Source organism: Engystomops pustulosus, chromosome 2 (genome assembly GCF_040894005.1).
Source record: "Engystomops pustulosus chromosome 2, aEngPut4.maternal, whole genome shotgun sequence".
Lineage (NCBI taxonomy): Eukaryota > Metazoa > Chordata > Amphibia > Anura > Leptodactylidae > Engystomops > Engystomops pustulosus.
This window is the reverse complement of record NC_092412.1, coordinates 73,546,173-73,562,991: the sequence shown is the minus strand read 5'-3', so window position 1 is coordinate 73,562,991 and position 16,819 is coordinate 73,546,173.

The following is a 16,819-nucleotide window of genomic DNA, read 5'->3' as shown; positions in this document are numbered from 1 at the left end:
CCCTTGCGACCCATGACATACTACTATGTCATGATGCTGGTGGGGGAGGGGGAATGATGGGATGAAAAGAGCTCTTGCACTCTGCACTCTACATACACAGTGGGTGTCATCTGTAAAACACATTTGGGTATTTGGATAAGTGCCTGGGCCTTTAGGTGCATCAGTATAACTGGACCGAAGCACCTAACAGCATTGCCAGTAGGCGCCATCATCATGAATGGCCATAAGTTGTCCCCCATAATATCACTGGAGGGCACCGATCAGTTGCCATGACAGCCTAAATTCTTATTCAGATTTGTAGGCCTGTAATGTATACTGATCTCTAATAACCTGCAGTAAGATTACTATATACTGCAACACATTAGTATTTCAGTACATTGTATGAGTGATCAGACCCTCCCCCATCTCCTATAAAGAGTAAAAATTATAAACATGTTAGGTATTGCCACATCAAAAAATGCCTGCTCTATCAAAATATTTAAAAAATATACTATTATTCCAGGCCATGATAACTGTAGTAAATAGCGCCCAAATGGCCAAAATTCCATACATTTTGAATTAAAAAATCAACAAGCATTCCCCACTAGCCGGGCAATTACAAACGTCTTCCTGTTTTTCAATGGCCTCTACCTATTTAAAGTATTCGGGTATACAGCTCCCCGAAAAAACCCTGCAGACCGTTATTTTTAAAATTATGTCCCACTGTTAGATGCTGTTGACACGCACTTACACTCGCTTTCCAGGAAGGACCTGCTAAAAACATACATACTACCTAAATTCACTTATCTCTTGTAAACAGCCCCCATAGAGTTGCCTCGGACTTATTGAGAGTCTTACGTCTGTGACTGTGTTTATACCTGTTTTGAGATTAGATAGGTAGTGTTTAAGTCAAAGGCCTCCTTGCTACAGAAAATGATTTACTTATGTACATAACCTGTTATACTCTGTCAAGGGGAATAGAGTTAATTTGATAAGTTTGTAATCTTTTGTGTTATGCCGGCAGTGCCCCTATATCACACTCCCAGAATTGTTCCCGTGGATTAGGGTAATAAAAGTTACAAGCAGCTGGTAAAATTGTGAAGTATATGGAGTGCACAACAGAGGGCACCAGACTGTGTAACATAAAGGTCTCAGCTTCCTGGCTGAGTGTATGTACATATGTTTGGGGTAAACAGTTAAGATTAAGAACTTAAGTAAAATCTGATCTTTTGCTAACCAGAGTTGGAATTGCCTTTCTTGTCTGTGACTTAGCTGTAGCCCACCCCAGTACACGGCTTACACCAGAATGATAATAGGGCACACTTAATAAGTTGCATGCACCAGTTTTCTGTTGGACTTTGCACATTCTTTAGGTGCAAACTGCTTGCACATGTATTTAAGAAGTGTCTGCACCAAAATTGTGTCACACGGGACCCTTTTGTGGCTCAGCTGCACTAGGCATCATGTGAAATAAATTAGGGCTGTCCCGGTGCTCTGTTGGACCTGGTGCCAGATTTATCATGCAAAGTCCGTCAGAATTGTGTTGCACGCCCCATGTTAAAAGTACACTAGAAAAAGGTAAGTGCGCTCTGTCGGGGCAGTGCAGGGAGCGCCAGATTCATGAAGAACATGCACCAGAAATCCTGAATCTGGCACACCCTGCACTATACATTTACTACAGATTGCCCCATTCTAAGTAAATGTACCCCAATGACCCAAAAGACAGACCAACTATGGAGTATCTCCTTAAGAACAGTGGCCTATCAAGACAATAACCAAATCAAAAATCTTCATCTTGGCTGCTATGTGTCATTACCCTCTGCTGGCAGCCTTGTGAGCCACAACCGCCTTTCCTTCAGTATCTCTGGAAAGCTGGGGCTGCATAAAAAGGCTTCCCCTCTGGTGTCTCAGGATGGATCATTACTCCTGTATACCTGTTGCTGGATCAGACTATGCTGATATTGGCTTTACCTGTGTTTGCTGGAATCCTGAACCTTGTTTATTTCCTACTATCTGGAACTCCCCTTGTGTCCTGTCAGCATCAATAGGACATGGGATCCTGTGCCCGTGCGAGCAGCCAGCAGCACTGGGACCCTGTGCCTGTGGCAGCAGTTTTGGAACGCTATGCTTTCTTTTATCTGGTATACTGGTTTTGTTTTTTGTTATTTGTTTATATGTGTCTTGTTTTTGCAATAAATGCTTTTTCTACATAACATTACAGAATAACAGATCTGGAACTCTCCTTGTTTCTTGCCTGCATCAATAAGACTTGTGCCATCATGCCAGCAGCCCTAAAACCCTATATCAGTGATGGCAAACCTTTTAGAGGCCGAGTGCCCAAACTACAACAAAGATCTGCTTATTTATCGCAAAGTGCCAACACAGAAATTTAATTTGTGATTAAACTGTCACAGTTTTCATTGATACCAGCCCCTGAGGACACCAATAAAGCAGAAAATAGTCCCAGGTAGCGCTGTCACTTTAAAATACCTCTGTGCACAGCAAGTCCTGGGCTGTCTGGGACTGCAGGAAGATACCTGGACTCCTCTCTGGTGATGGCCTGAGTGCCCACAGAAAGGGCTCTGAGTGCCACCTATGGCACCAGTGCCATAGGTTAGCCATCACTACCCTATATACACATTTCATGCAATACTATTGAAATTCAATTTTAAAAATCATACAATGTTGCTATGGATTATTTTAGATTCTCTCTCCCGCAGAATAGATTGTACCTATCATACAAATTACTGACCATTCCTTTTTGGTAGGTGGGAACATTAGCAAAATAAGCAGTGGATCAAATACTTATTTCCCCCACTGTACATGTTAATCTTCTAGTCGTAAATTACAGGAATTACTTCATAAAGTACAATTTTCTAGTCTCTATCTTTTCCTGATCAAGTATTCCAAAAAAAACCCTAAATTTTAGTTCTCCATATTTAATAATAAATGAATAAATAATGACATTTATAAATAATTTTGCATATGCACCTTTTTATAAATTTGAACATGTTGTCATCCGGAATAATTAGCTTGTCACTTGCTCTAAAAATGTTGCATTGATTTATAACATCACACGCAGATAACATAAAGCTGGCATGTTGCAATTATAGATAGAAGATGACTTTTGACAAAGTTAAGCTGGCATCATCTATATCTGGGTTTATCTAGGTACACCCCTGTATTAAGACTGACAAATCTCAGCAACAGCAATGTAGGTTTTTAGCGACGTTCAGGATATACTGACATGCATAGCACAATTTGGATTTGGAAGGGGAACAACTTAAAACTTTAACCTTAAAAACTCATGTATACCACAATAACAAGTCAAGACATTATTCACCAGCCTCCAGTTACCTCCAACCTCATAATTACCATTACTTCTTCCTCTTTGTTTACAATACCTGTACCAATTGTACTCCTGAAATCGGAGATCACCATAAGGTCTAATAGTAAAGAGCAAACAGTAAGTAACAAGTCTAAGACTTATATGACATTCGATAACCATGTATTGGCAGATTTTCCCTGACATATGCTTGCATAGATATAGATGCATTAAAAATGCCTACATGTCATGCAGCACTATTCTAACCTAAAGTTTAAGACACTTTTTTTCTCATCCAAAAGAAATCCAAGTTTGATGGGGAATGGGTGTAGCTTACCTAATAAAAAGTGAACACAAAAAACATTGGGACATATCTAAAAATAGTTCTAAGCTTTTCATGTTTAAATTTCTGTTAAATTTAAGTTAAAAACCTTACTGAAGAAGCAAGCAAGGGTGAGAGAGCACCAATTGTCTGAAAGTACAATGAAAGTAAACACTGAGGATCAGTTACTTAAATTTCTTAACTCTGGCTCATTATTAAACTGATAAGGCTGGCCACACAGTAAGATCAGACAATTGGTCCCTACTTCTGTATATCATTTATTGGGTTTTCCATAATATTTAAGTTAATATTTTTTAATCGTGAGGAAGTGGGGATCAGTTCATCATTGGAGCTTGAGAAAATCTGATCACACAGACCCTATACTGTGTATAGGTTATCAATACAATTATCCAGGACTCCTGAAATATTTTAAGTTAAGAATATGTCAAAATCTTATTCTATACCTTATGTAGATGTATATTGATTGTATATGGCTCCTGTACACAGGTCTATGGTGACTCCCTTTTTATTTTTTTATTTCAGTTTTCAACAGGTCTTTTTTTTTCCACCATGAAAAGATATTTCTCTTGACACTCTACTCTATAGACCTTATGTATCAGGAAGATTATAGTCACAAGAAGAGAGTGACCTCCAGATTGCTTCCTGCAATACTATTAGAGATATAACACTATTGATCTCACCGCAATTCATGTGCTATTTGCTGTAATGAACCCTATACAGTATCTGTAGGCAGCTGCGAAATAACAGGGGTAGATTATAGAACTGTGTGAGTGGTATTTCATATTATCCCATACACTACAATGTAATGTCTGTTGTGATAAATAGATACTGTAGATAGATCAGTCCAAGTATTATTACAGATTTAAAACTAAAAAGTCTTTTTATTCCAAGTGAACGACCTCCCTTGTGGTCCACTTTCAGACCCATAAGCTAAATCAGACAGCTGTTATCTAGGGAAGGAACCAGTAAAGGGTTTTGATCTCTCAATATTTTTGAAGGGAGCAAGACTTGGCTCTTCTCATATCTCATGGTTATTGGTTACCTGCCTGTTTGTAACTCAGATTTTTAAGCTGTAAATAATCTTTTTATGCTTTCATATATGTTTCTTTCACTTATTCTCAGGAGTTTTTATTCTACACAATCAATATTGAAAGTGCATTCACAAGAGTAGAACTTTACTCTGATCACAGTCTTTGTGAAGTGCGTCCAAAGAGAACAACAGAATTATAGAGAAGCTTTGACATACTGCCCATTTTAACACTAAGGTAACGTCCATGTAGAATGAATAAGTTTTGCTAGTTTTCTAGTTTTAATTTTCATTCTTTTAATACCGCATTTCTATAAGCAGACGATTTTGCAGTTTATTGGAATTGACAAGATATGTCATAAATGTCTGATAGATGAAGGTCCCATGATTGAGACAAACACATGTCTGTAGAAAAGGAGTCCCTCAAACCCATCCTGGACACAAATAAGTGTCCAGAATTATGCTAAAGCTAAGCTTACCAAAGTGATTAGTAAAACCATGGGGGGGGGCATTTCATGATACACTTGCACCACAATTCTGGTCGTTTTACACCAAAAAAACTTTCTAAAATGCCTTGCACCACATTTATTAAAACTTTTATACATTTTTTAGTACTTTTGCGACTTGTCTGACTAAGGGGAGGTGGCCTTCGTAATAGGGGCGTAACCTAATGAGAGGATTCCAAGGTGTAGAGCACTGAGACAGTCACGGACAGAAACAAAGACAGGAACAAAGACAGTCAGATGGAGACAGTCAGAGACACTCAGAGACAGAAATGGTCAATGACAGAAAAAGTCATAGAAAGTCAGAGACAGAAACGGTCAGAGACGGTCAGAGACAGAGACAGTCAGAGATAATTAGAGACAGTCAAAGACAGTCAGAGACAGTTGAAGACAGAGACAGTCATAAACAGTCAGTGACACAGACAGTCAAAGACAGAGACAGTCAGAGACAGTTGTAGACAGAGACAGTCATAGACAGGCAGTGATATAGATGGTCAGAGACAGAGACAATCAGAGACAGTCAGATACAGTTGGAGACAGAGACAGATAGACACAAACAGACACTCAGAGACAGAAATGGTAAGAGACAGTCAGAGAGAGTCAGAAACAGAGACAATCAGAGAAAGTCAGTCAGAAAAAGAGACACTCAGAGACAGATAGAAACAGAGACAGTCAGAGAGAGATAGATATATACATTACATAACATATTTTTAGTTATCCCATTCTAATTTGTTATAGCTAAGAACAGTTATTTACTATCCCGGGCAATGCAGGGAACTACAGCTAGTATACAATAAAAAGGAAACCTGCATCCGATTAACACAATCAAATATAACTACCCTGAAATTAATGCTGAAGTTAAAGAACAATTCCTTAGCGGATGCTAGGACTTGTAAAAGTGCCAAAACATTGTAAACACAACCCTTTTATCCCCTTTCTGACCAGGCCTTAAAAGGCTTTAATGACAGGGGTGTTTTTAGGGAATTTTTACACATATTGGTCTAAGGACATATTTTCATTTTTTGTTTTTTAGGGGGAGTAGGGGATTGTTTTTAATGTATACTACATAGTTTTTAAAATCATAGAGTGTAATGGTCATTTGAAAAAATGTAAAGGCTAACGGGGGGACCATGGTGTTGTTTTTTTTTTTAAATTTGATTAGGGATCATTGACTTTTTACTTTATACGTCCCACATAAGGTCATAAGAGACCCCTGGGATAAAGTTTCAGGTGTTTTTCTTATTCATTTTCCACTGTAACTGGGGCATCTATAAAAGCCCCATTAAAAGGATAAAACATCCCCTGTGAGGGGAAATGTCTGAGGCAGAGCTGCACTGTGTCTGACCCTAATTCATAGGGGGTTTGTTCATGTAATTAGAGGTGTATTATTGTTCAAGGGAGACACTCCTATGTACTCTTCTACACATCATATTTCTTTTAACAATATAATAAAAGTTAAGTTGTACTTCACCCTCAACTTCTCCCTCCTTACCCCTATCTTATTTTTGGTTTATTTATGAGTGCTTATGGTGATGCACACCAAGGGTGTTTAGTAAGGATAGACTAACCGTACTTTTAGACCAAAGGGGTGCTGCAGACTCCAGACCCACGCCTGCTGACATCTTTTATCAGTGGGTAGTGGGGGACTAGTTTACAAAATGTAAACAGCTGGACATATACCCATGTGAATCAATGCGTTTCAGAGTCTGGTCCTTTTAAGGGGCATAAATAGTGAATAGAAGTTATGGAAACATTGTAGCACGGTAAGATACATTGGTTCCGTAAATCAAATTCTATGTTGGGACTCCATTGGCGAACTGTCTTTCTAGAGATTTATGGTGCATTAATTTAATTTCAAGTAATGAATAAACAGCTGAACAAACTGAATAAAAAAATTACATTTTTCTAGTGGTAAACTATTTCAGTGCCCAATATTCACTTCTTCTGCTCTTCTAGCTTCTCCAACAGTTTCTTTGGGGCAATTTGTGTTGCACACTTATTAAGCACAAAAAGGAAGTCTACCTAGTTCTATTTCCATGTCATAAAGGTGGAGTAATTTCAACTTTTCAGTTGTGCTCCAAATTATTAATCCCTTGCACCACAATCTAATGTCCATGTGTAACTGACCAGTTTGTGTGCCCAAAAAAACGGACCCTGTCAAACTATTAATGCCCCACTATCTGTGTAAAACGCAGAACATTTAGAATCTTGGTGTGCAGGGTGTAATTGTTACCTCCATTCCCTTTCAGATGAACCTTGCACTGTACATTGTTGTTTTCATGAGAATTTTGTTGTGGGCTTTTAAACACCATACAATTTTTTATATTACTATATAATATAATATATATCCTATATATATTATATACTGTATTACTGTATAAAATACTATTGCTGACACAATGCATCCAGTATCTCACGGATATGTATTTGTTTTTGCAATATGCAAAATTCCCAATTCCTGCCTTTCGTTTTTCAATTTGTTTGACTTGTTTCCGAGCTGTTTTATGACACTGCACTGTAGAAGATACTGGTTTATGGATGTATTTGATCATTCCCATGACAGTTTTAAATTCTTAAACAACTAGTCCATTACAAGCATTTGCTTGAGCTTTGCTTTATAAGATTCAAGATGCAGATAGAGTGCCTCTAAGTAACTAGAATAATTGTTACATTGCTAATGTGCTGTCAAAATACCCATTTGCATTTGTAATGCATATTTCTTTGCAGTGATAAAATGCTGTTTTGCACTACTAAATGCTTTTTGCTATGGTTTGTGTCTTCTGTGCCCTGTAAAAATCAGAACATATTATTTTTACACCAGCCACACACATTCCCCTTTCTTCTGGTCTATGAATATTTGACTAAATGAGATATTTAGCACATACTGGAAAGCTCAGATTCATAAATATCCCCACCTCCGGCATCATTAATAGTAATCCCATTGAAAGCAATTTATTTTATTTCTTTGGATTCTAGTATGCCTATTTGTTCACTTATAGTCCCAGGTTTGTGGCAATTAGACTTTGATAAATAGCTGATTATATGCTTTATCCAATATTAGTCCTTACATTTTATGTGTGTGCGAGTGATACCTCTAAATATTAGCAGAACTTATTCTTTGATTAAGAAAACTAACATGAGCCAAGATTTTTTTTGTTTGAAGTGTGCAGTTATCTGTGGATGGCACAAGCTGCTTTGATACTGTTAGCACTCCAGATGTATTGCCAGTAGGATTTATGTTGTCGTGTGATACTGTGTATGTAAACAAATCTTCTTCTGGAAGTCAAACTTAAAAAAAGAAAGTATGTCTTCCGATTTGTGCTAAAGTTGTTATTTTTAAATGTAGATATTTTTCTACTATTATTTGCAATCAATGACTTACAATTACAATAATTAATTAAATGGCTTTGCAGAGAAAAAGAAAAAAGACATGGCACACTTCAGGTGTAGTAGGTATTTTCCGCTCCTACCCATTTTATAGGGCCAAAACAATTGCCAGATGGTGTTTTAGGAGATGAGACAGAATACCTGCGTTTAAATTTGTGATATACACTGGTTCCTTGGCTTCTATCAACACATCTGCTATAACCATCTGGAGCCCCAAAAATGGTTGGATCAGGAAATTGTAGAAGGTCTGGGAAAGCTTAGTTCTAGAATTTGGCTATGTTGGTGTGAAGAAACAATATTGACACAATTAGGTTTTTTGGTGTATTTTATTACAAGGTGACAATGTGTTTTGACATAGGACAGATGTCTTCTTCAGGTGAAGAATATTGCCTTGATGTTGATGTTTTTCCTGGAAAATCCAATTACGTTAATGAATATAGTGACACATTTTGTTGTTGATTCTCACTTTGTATTAAAGGTGTATCCCCATTTAAGTTCCTTGTAGGCACATGCCATGGCCAGAGGTATGTAGGATCATATAAATAGTTGAGTAGTCTGAACTAGGCTGTTCCTGTAATTCTGATGGGAGCAAATGGGAGTTCCACTAACAATATTACAAAGAAATCTATATCATTTCTGTAACTTCTATTCACTTTTATGGAAATTGTGGAAACAGCATATCACAGGCAATCATCAGTTCTTATAATTCTTTTTTCCGTGGTATCTATTAACAGTGATTCTCTCCCCAACCCTAGAAGGCCAAGATCAGAATGATCCTCAACTAGCGATAAGGATGGAATTGGATATACAAATATTTTCAGGATTTCAAATAAAGGCATAGAAAGGCAGAGGAATATGCAGACATATTAGTATAAAGGAACAGGTACAATCTCAGGAACAGGGTAAAGGCTCTGAAACAGAATTAAGAGTACAGGTTTGGGATTCTGGATCAAGGTTGGAAAATGCCACGTTCAAGGCAGGCAAAATTTGAGTAAACTAATAATATGCAATGAAAGGAGGTACGAATACCATCAAAATCAATCAAGGATAGTAAGATCATACTATTCTTACTTTCCTATTTTCAAGCCTTATTTTTTTAATACACTCATTCACATGAGGGGGATTTTACAGTAGGGGGAGCTGGTGGTTCTGTGGACGACCAGCATTATCATGTGCCAGGTCCTCCTGGATGATTAATTCTGTGTGTTGTGTTCACACTTTTAGTTCATTTTAACAGGTTTGTTTTTGTTGTGGTGCATTTTTTCTATACAAATTAAATTTTGATAATTTTTTGGTCATAGAGCATACGTCTTTTTTCTTTTGTTTTTGTTTAGTCAGTTTTTGTATGATTTTGACCCTTATATGATTTACCTGAGTAGTGCTAGCCTTGTTTCCTTGGTTACATGTTCTACTGCTGACTGGGTTTTACGGTCTCAGGCTGGGTAACTGATACAGGTTTAAGTTGAGGCTACGGTTCAGGGCACTCGTTTAGGCTAAATACCAGCTCAGATACAAGTTCAGGGTTTTATGTCCGGGAAAACAGAAACTTAAAGTAGTAATACAGGTCACAGGAGAAAGTATAACCAGCACTGTGTTAACTGAGCCCTGGGAACTTATGCAGCCACTGGATGCTACCCCATAAACTGAATGGCTTTGCCCTTGATTGCTCAACCCACAGATGTGGCTAACACAGAGAGCTCCAGAATGTAACCACCCAGCTTTCCAGGTACCAGATACTTCAAGACAGCTGTCAATTAGCTCCCAGCAAGGCAGCCCTAGGTGTGGCACCCAAGCTCTGAGCTCCTATTATATCGATTCAGACAATTCTGACACATGTGTCGTAAAACATTTAAGCAAAATAAGCAGTTGTTAACCCTGAACATTAAATGCATGCATAAAAATACTTATCTAAATCATAAAATGATCTGAACCATGTGTCTTTCCCAACAATTAAAAAACACAGGCTGCTTTGTTTTTATAAGAGATACCAACGGTAATGATCATTGCAGCCTCAATACTATCATTGATGTAACAATTGTTTTTCAGTTACACAAAGCCAATTTTCATTTGATTTGAACAATTTTTGGGGATTAGACAATGCAATATGCACCCAAAAGTTAAGCATGATTGTGGCAGAGTTATGCTTTGACCCTAAGCAAATAACCAAGACAATAGAGTATCTTAGGAGCTATTCTTTCAATGATGAACATCTTTGGATAGCCCTGAAAATAGCTGTCCACTAATAATCCCTATCCTACCTGACAAAACAGGAAAGTATCTGTAAAGAAAAATGGTATAAACCCACAAATCCAGTGCAAATTTTGTGGAATGACAACCAAAAAGACTAGGTGCTGTTATCACAACCAGAGTGAAGTAAAGAGGATACCCATGTAACTGTAATAGTTAAATGTATTCCATAAATTGGCATAGATTTCAAACATTCTCTTTTTAGTTTGACATTGTAGGCTATTGATCTAAACATAGTGGGAAAAGCTTGTTTTATTTTATTTTTTAGCTTCCTGAATGCCCTGTATAAGTTATAGAAAACTGTTATTTGTTACAGCAAGCTACTGTTTGTCTCATAAATTAGTAATTTAGTCTACTACCAGTAATACAGATTGCAATATTTTAAACTTATTCACTATTTTTATCTCAGTTGTTCCTTGGAATTTGAATATAAATGTAGCCATTTGTCGAGAAAAAAAAACGGTATAATTTTCTTTTGTTCGTTCAGCTATTTGACCCATGGAGGTTCAGAATTCATTAATATTCTGTCATACACTGTTAACAGCAGGAGCATTCACTATGTCCATTTTTTTGGCTCAGTTACAAATTTTTATCTGATGAGATATATTATTTTACCCACTACTGATCACTAATAGATGCAAAAATATGTATAACATCTGTGTACATCTGTATATCACAGACAAGAGCAAGAAAATACTCTGTTTAGCAAAACAGAAAAAAACAAAATGTTCAGACACCAAATGCAATACATCTTATAATATATATATATATATATATATATATATATATATATATATTTAAATCTCTAATATCTATATATCCATATCTTGTTTCACTGAAAATAAGACAACCCAAAATAAAACCGAGTACAATTTTTTTCAAGCTTAGAAATATTACACCTCCCCTGAAAAGAAGACTTAGTGGCAGTCATAGCTACAGCTCCCAGCAAGCCATACATTAGAATTAGTAGTTGCAGGAGGGGTTGTCAGGATTGGCACACACGGGTATTCATACGGTCAGGAGGTTTAGATTATTAAATATTTTATTTGGTATCTGTGACAAGAGACTACAGCGTTGGTTGAAGGGTTAACTACCCGATGCTTCCCCTTTAGAATGAATTAGAATTAGTAGATTATTTATACACTGCAAGAGGTTGTGACATGGGTGAAAAATTCATGGGATCAAAGCACTGACAGCTACGAGTAGGCTACCTGGACAAGATGTCCTCTTTTAAGAAAAGTGCTATTGCATTAGAGATTGGGGCAAATGATTCCAAAAAGAAATGGAGTCACAAGAAATTCAGCATGAATTACAGGTTTTGGAGAGTTATCATGAGGTTCCAGAAGGTGATAATAAAATACCAGAATAAGTAAATGTACCATAGGTTTTTGTACAAGAAATAGAGTCACAAGAAATTCTTGAGTCACAAGAAATTCTTGAGTCACAAGAATTCATTCAGAGTTTGGCTGGTTATGCTAATGTAAGTGATGACATGACTACAGTATATTAATAAATGTTGATTATTTTGTTAAACAATAAATTTGAATTCTCCAAACAGCATTTAAAGACAGACAATTAAACATGGACCCCCTTCAGAGTTCACGGAACACAGGCTTGGTCAGACAGGGTGATTTCAAATGTTCAGCTTTTCAGATTAAGTTTTTGATGTCCAAACCAGGAGTGGAGTTAATAAAGAGGAGGAGCAGCCTCTCTCAATAATATGTTCACACCTATAATAATGCACACCTTCTTTTGGCTTCAAAACTGCATCTGAAAAACTCAAGGTGTGAAGGCACGCTAAAAGAACCTACTCCTGTCTCTTCTGGCGGGACATCATATTTGGTTTCGAAAAGTCTTCCTTCTGCACAGCCCCCTGTTGAAGGGTTTGAGGAATCGGATTTGGAGAATTAGCATTTCATTGTGGATCCTTACTAGAGATGAGCGAGTATACTCGTCTGAGCTTGATGCTCGTTCGAGTATTAGCGTACTCAAAACGGCTCGTTGCTCGAACAAGTATCTCACCTGCTTGAGATCGAGAATTTACTTAAGTAAACACAGTGAAGAACAGTGTCTTCACTGTTCTTCACTGTGTTTACTTAAGTAAATTCTCACAGTGAACACAGTGAACACAGGATCATTTAAGTGAAGAACACAGTGAAGAACACAGTGAAGAACATATTGCAGATGTTTCCGTACATCTGCTAACTTATCCGAAGACACGCGTGCTGAACGGTGTTCTTCACAATAGTATGTGAAGAACAATATGTGTGAAGAACACATTGCACACATATTGTTCTTCAAATAATATTGTGAAGAACACCGTTCGGCACGTGTGTCTTCGGATAAGTTAGCAGATGTACGGAAACATCTGCAATGTGTTCTTCAGTGAAGAACACATTGCAGATGTTTCCGTACATCTGCTAACTTATCAGAAGACATGAGTGCAGAAAGGTGTTCTTCACAATAGTATGTGAAGAACAATATGTGTGAAGGACACATTGCAGATGTTTAACACGGGTCATTCTCCTTTTTGAATTTCCATGGATATTCCATTGAATTAAAAAAAAAGAACAAACAGGACTGACTTCCTTATTTCTCAATAAAAACAACACATTTTATTGCAGAGCCTTGGTCCCCTTGAAAAATGCTCGAGTCTCCCATTGACTTCAATAGGGTTCGTTATTTGATATGAACACTTGAGCATCGGGAAAAGTTTGACTCGAGTAACGAGCACTCGAGCATTTTAGTGCTCGCTCATCTCTAATCCTTACACCTTTTTTCAATATTTGTGGTGTCCAAAAAAGGAAATTGTCAAGTCTGCCGAGAAGTGTTTGATTTCCAGCATGTTTGAAAGGATTTAATTTTTGTATGGGTACAACAAATGGTTTTTGAGAAATTGAATTTATGTCTCAATGGCCTAACAGCAAAATACTGTTGGAATTAAAATGTGTTTCCTTTTATTTTTGATGACTGTTTTTTTGTATTTGAAAGTAAGCCAGGGTTTAGCACACTGTTTTGCGACTTGTTGAAGAATTGGACAAATTTGAAGTAAAAAAGTTGCAGTAAAGGAACTAAATGCTAGAGAATAAAAATACATACAACACAATGCATGAAATCTTTAGACCAGCGGAGTTCACTATGTTGCTAGCAAATGCGACTAATTAGTTGCAAGTTGCAGAAAGAGTCGCAAACTAAAAAGAAAAACAATGTCAAATGAATGACACATGCCCCTCACTCTCTTATTTTTGGGAAAATACAGTATTCCATGGCATGTACTGAAAAGAGGGGAAAAATTCCAAATGTAGTAAAATTTGTAAAAAAAAAATGCATTTGCACAATTTTCTTGTGGGCTTGGTTTTTATAGCTTTCACTTTGTGCTTCTCTTTTATTCTTTGGGTTGATCGGCTTACCGACAATTTTTTTTTTATAAATTACCAAATTTATAAAGCTTTTACTGTGTTTTAATATTTTTAAAAAATTTAAAATTTTGTATGAAAAAAATTACATTTTCTCTGCTGCCATTATGGAACTGTATGACTTTTTGATCACTTTTCAATACATTTTTTATTGTGTTGCAAAATGGCGAAAATGTGAAGTTTATGATGTTTGGCACTATTTTGCGTTACAGGGTTCAATGTCAGGAATAATCTTATTTTTATATTTTAATCGCTCAAGACTATCGGGATACCTAACATGTTTATGATTTTATTTATTTTTATAGCAGTTTAACCCCTACGGGACACAGCATCTTTTGGCCTAAAGGACGCGGACCCATTTTTCAAATCTGACCTGTGTCACTATAAGTGGTTATAGCTTTGGAACGCTATGAGAAATCCAGGGGATTTTGAGATTGTTTTCTCGTGACACATTGTACTTCAAATTAGTTTAAAAATTTGGATGAAATCTTTTGCGTTTAGTTATGAAAAAAAACAAAATTTGGCAAAAAATTGGAAAAATTCTATATTTTCAACGTTCTAAATTCTCTACTTTTGATGCAGATAGTCATAGCACCCAAATAAATTCATAACTTACATTTCCCAAATGTCTGCTTTATGTTGGCATGGTTTTTTCAGATTCCACATATTTTACTAGAATGTTATGAAGCTCAGAATTTAGGTATCATTTTTCACATTTTTTGTAAAATCACCAAAACCCGTATTTAGATGGACCTGCTCAACTTCTAATTGACACTGAGAGGCCTAAATAATAGCTAGACTCATAAATTACCCCATTGTGGAAACTACACCCCTCAACGTATGAAAAACCACTTTTAAGAAGTTTGTTAACCCTTTAGGTGTTTTATAGGGGTTAAAACAAAACGGAGGTGCAGTCTGAAAATTGTAATATTTTTTCACAATACACTCATTTTGGGTGGAAAATTAAACATTTACAATGGATTAAATGAAAAAAGGCTCCACAAAGTTTGTTACCCAATTTCTCCCGAGTACACCGATACCCTATATGTGGTGGTAACCTGCTGTATGGGCGCACGCCTGGGCATAGGAGGGAAGGAGGCGCCATCCAGATCCGATTTGCTATGTCACATTGTACAGGCTATAATTTTTTTCTTTTTTTATTGAGGACCTATAGGGGCTTATTTCTTTTGCCACATGAGATGCACTTTTCTGGTACATAATTTTGGGGCATCTATAGCTAATTGGTGAGATTTAATTAAAGCTTTGTTGGTGGAGGAAATGAAAATCGTCAATTTTTAGGAACATTTTTATGTGTTTTTTTTTTGGCCGTTAACCATACCATAAAAATAGTATATTATTTTTATTCTATGGGTCGCCACGATTACAAAAATACTTCATTTATATATTTTTTTTATTTTTTCCCATTTTTACTGAATAAAAAGTAATTTGGCAAAATTGTTGTTAATTTTAGCATCACCGTCTTTCATATGCATAACTTTTTTATTTTTCACCTCACAAATCTGTTTAAGGGCTTATTTTTTGCGAGAAGGATTGTTCTTTTTAGTGGTCTTATTTTAGATTGCGTAACTTTTTTAAATCACTTTTTAGAGCATTTTTAAAGGGCATTAATAAAAAATCATCTTTTTTTCAGAGAGAGTTTTTTGAGGTTGTTTTTTACGGGGTTCACTTTGCGGATCTAATAACGATTCTGTTTTATTATGCAGATTGTTACGGACGCAGGGATACCAAATATGTGGGGGTTTTGTGTATTTTATTCAATTGTACTGAATAAAAACTAATTTGGAGAAAATCTTATTCATTTTAGCATCACCATCTATTCATATGCATAACTTTTTTATATTTTGGCTGACAAATCTGGTTAGGGGCTTATTTTTTGCGAGAACAGTTGTTCTTTTTAGTGGGCTTATTTTAGAGTGCATAAAATTTTTTAAATCACTTTTTAGAGCATTTTTTATAGGGTATTAATTAAAAATTATCTTTTTTTCGGAACTTTTTTGCGTTTTTTTCCTCCGGCGTTTACCGTGCGGGTCCAGTAATGATTCTGTTTTATTATGCAGATTGTTACGGACGCGGCAATACCAAACATGCGGGGGTTTTTTGTGTTTTTATGTTTTTTATACTTTATTAAGTGTTTTTATGGGAAAGTGACATTTTAGGGGCTTATATTTTTATGTATTTATTTTTTATTTATTATAATGTGTAGTGTTAAGTGTTTTTGCATAATTTTACTTCTACATACTTGAACTTAAACCAGTGATACTCTGATCACTGGTTTAAGTTCAATACACTGCTCTACAATACTATTTTATTGTAGAGCAGTGTAAACTGTCTAAGCATGCTTGCGCATGCTCAGACAGTTTACAGCCAGACCCGGAAGGGTTCTGGCTGCCATGGAAACCGGGCAGCTCCGGGGCACATGCCAGTCCTCGGAGCTGCCCAGGAGAGGATCGGATCCCCCGGTAAGCGGCACGGGGGATCCGATCCATAGGGGGAAGACCCTTACACGCCGCGGTCATGCTTGACCGCGGCGTGTAAGGGGTTAACACCCGCGATCGGAGTCGGCTCCGATCG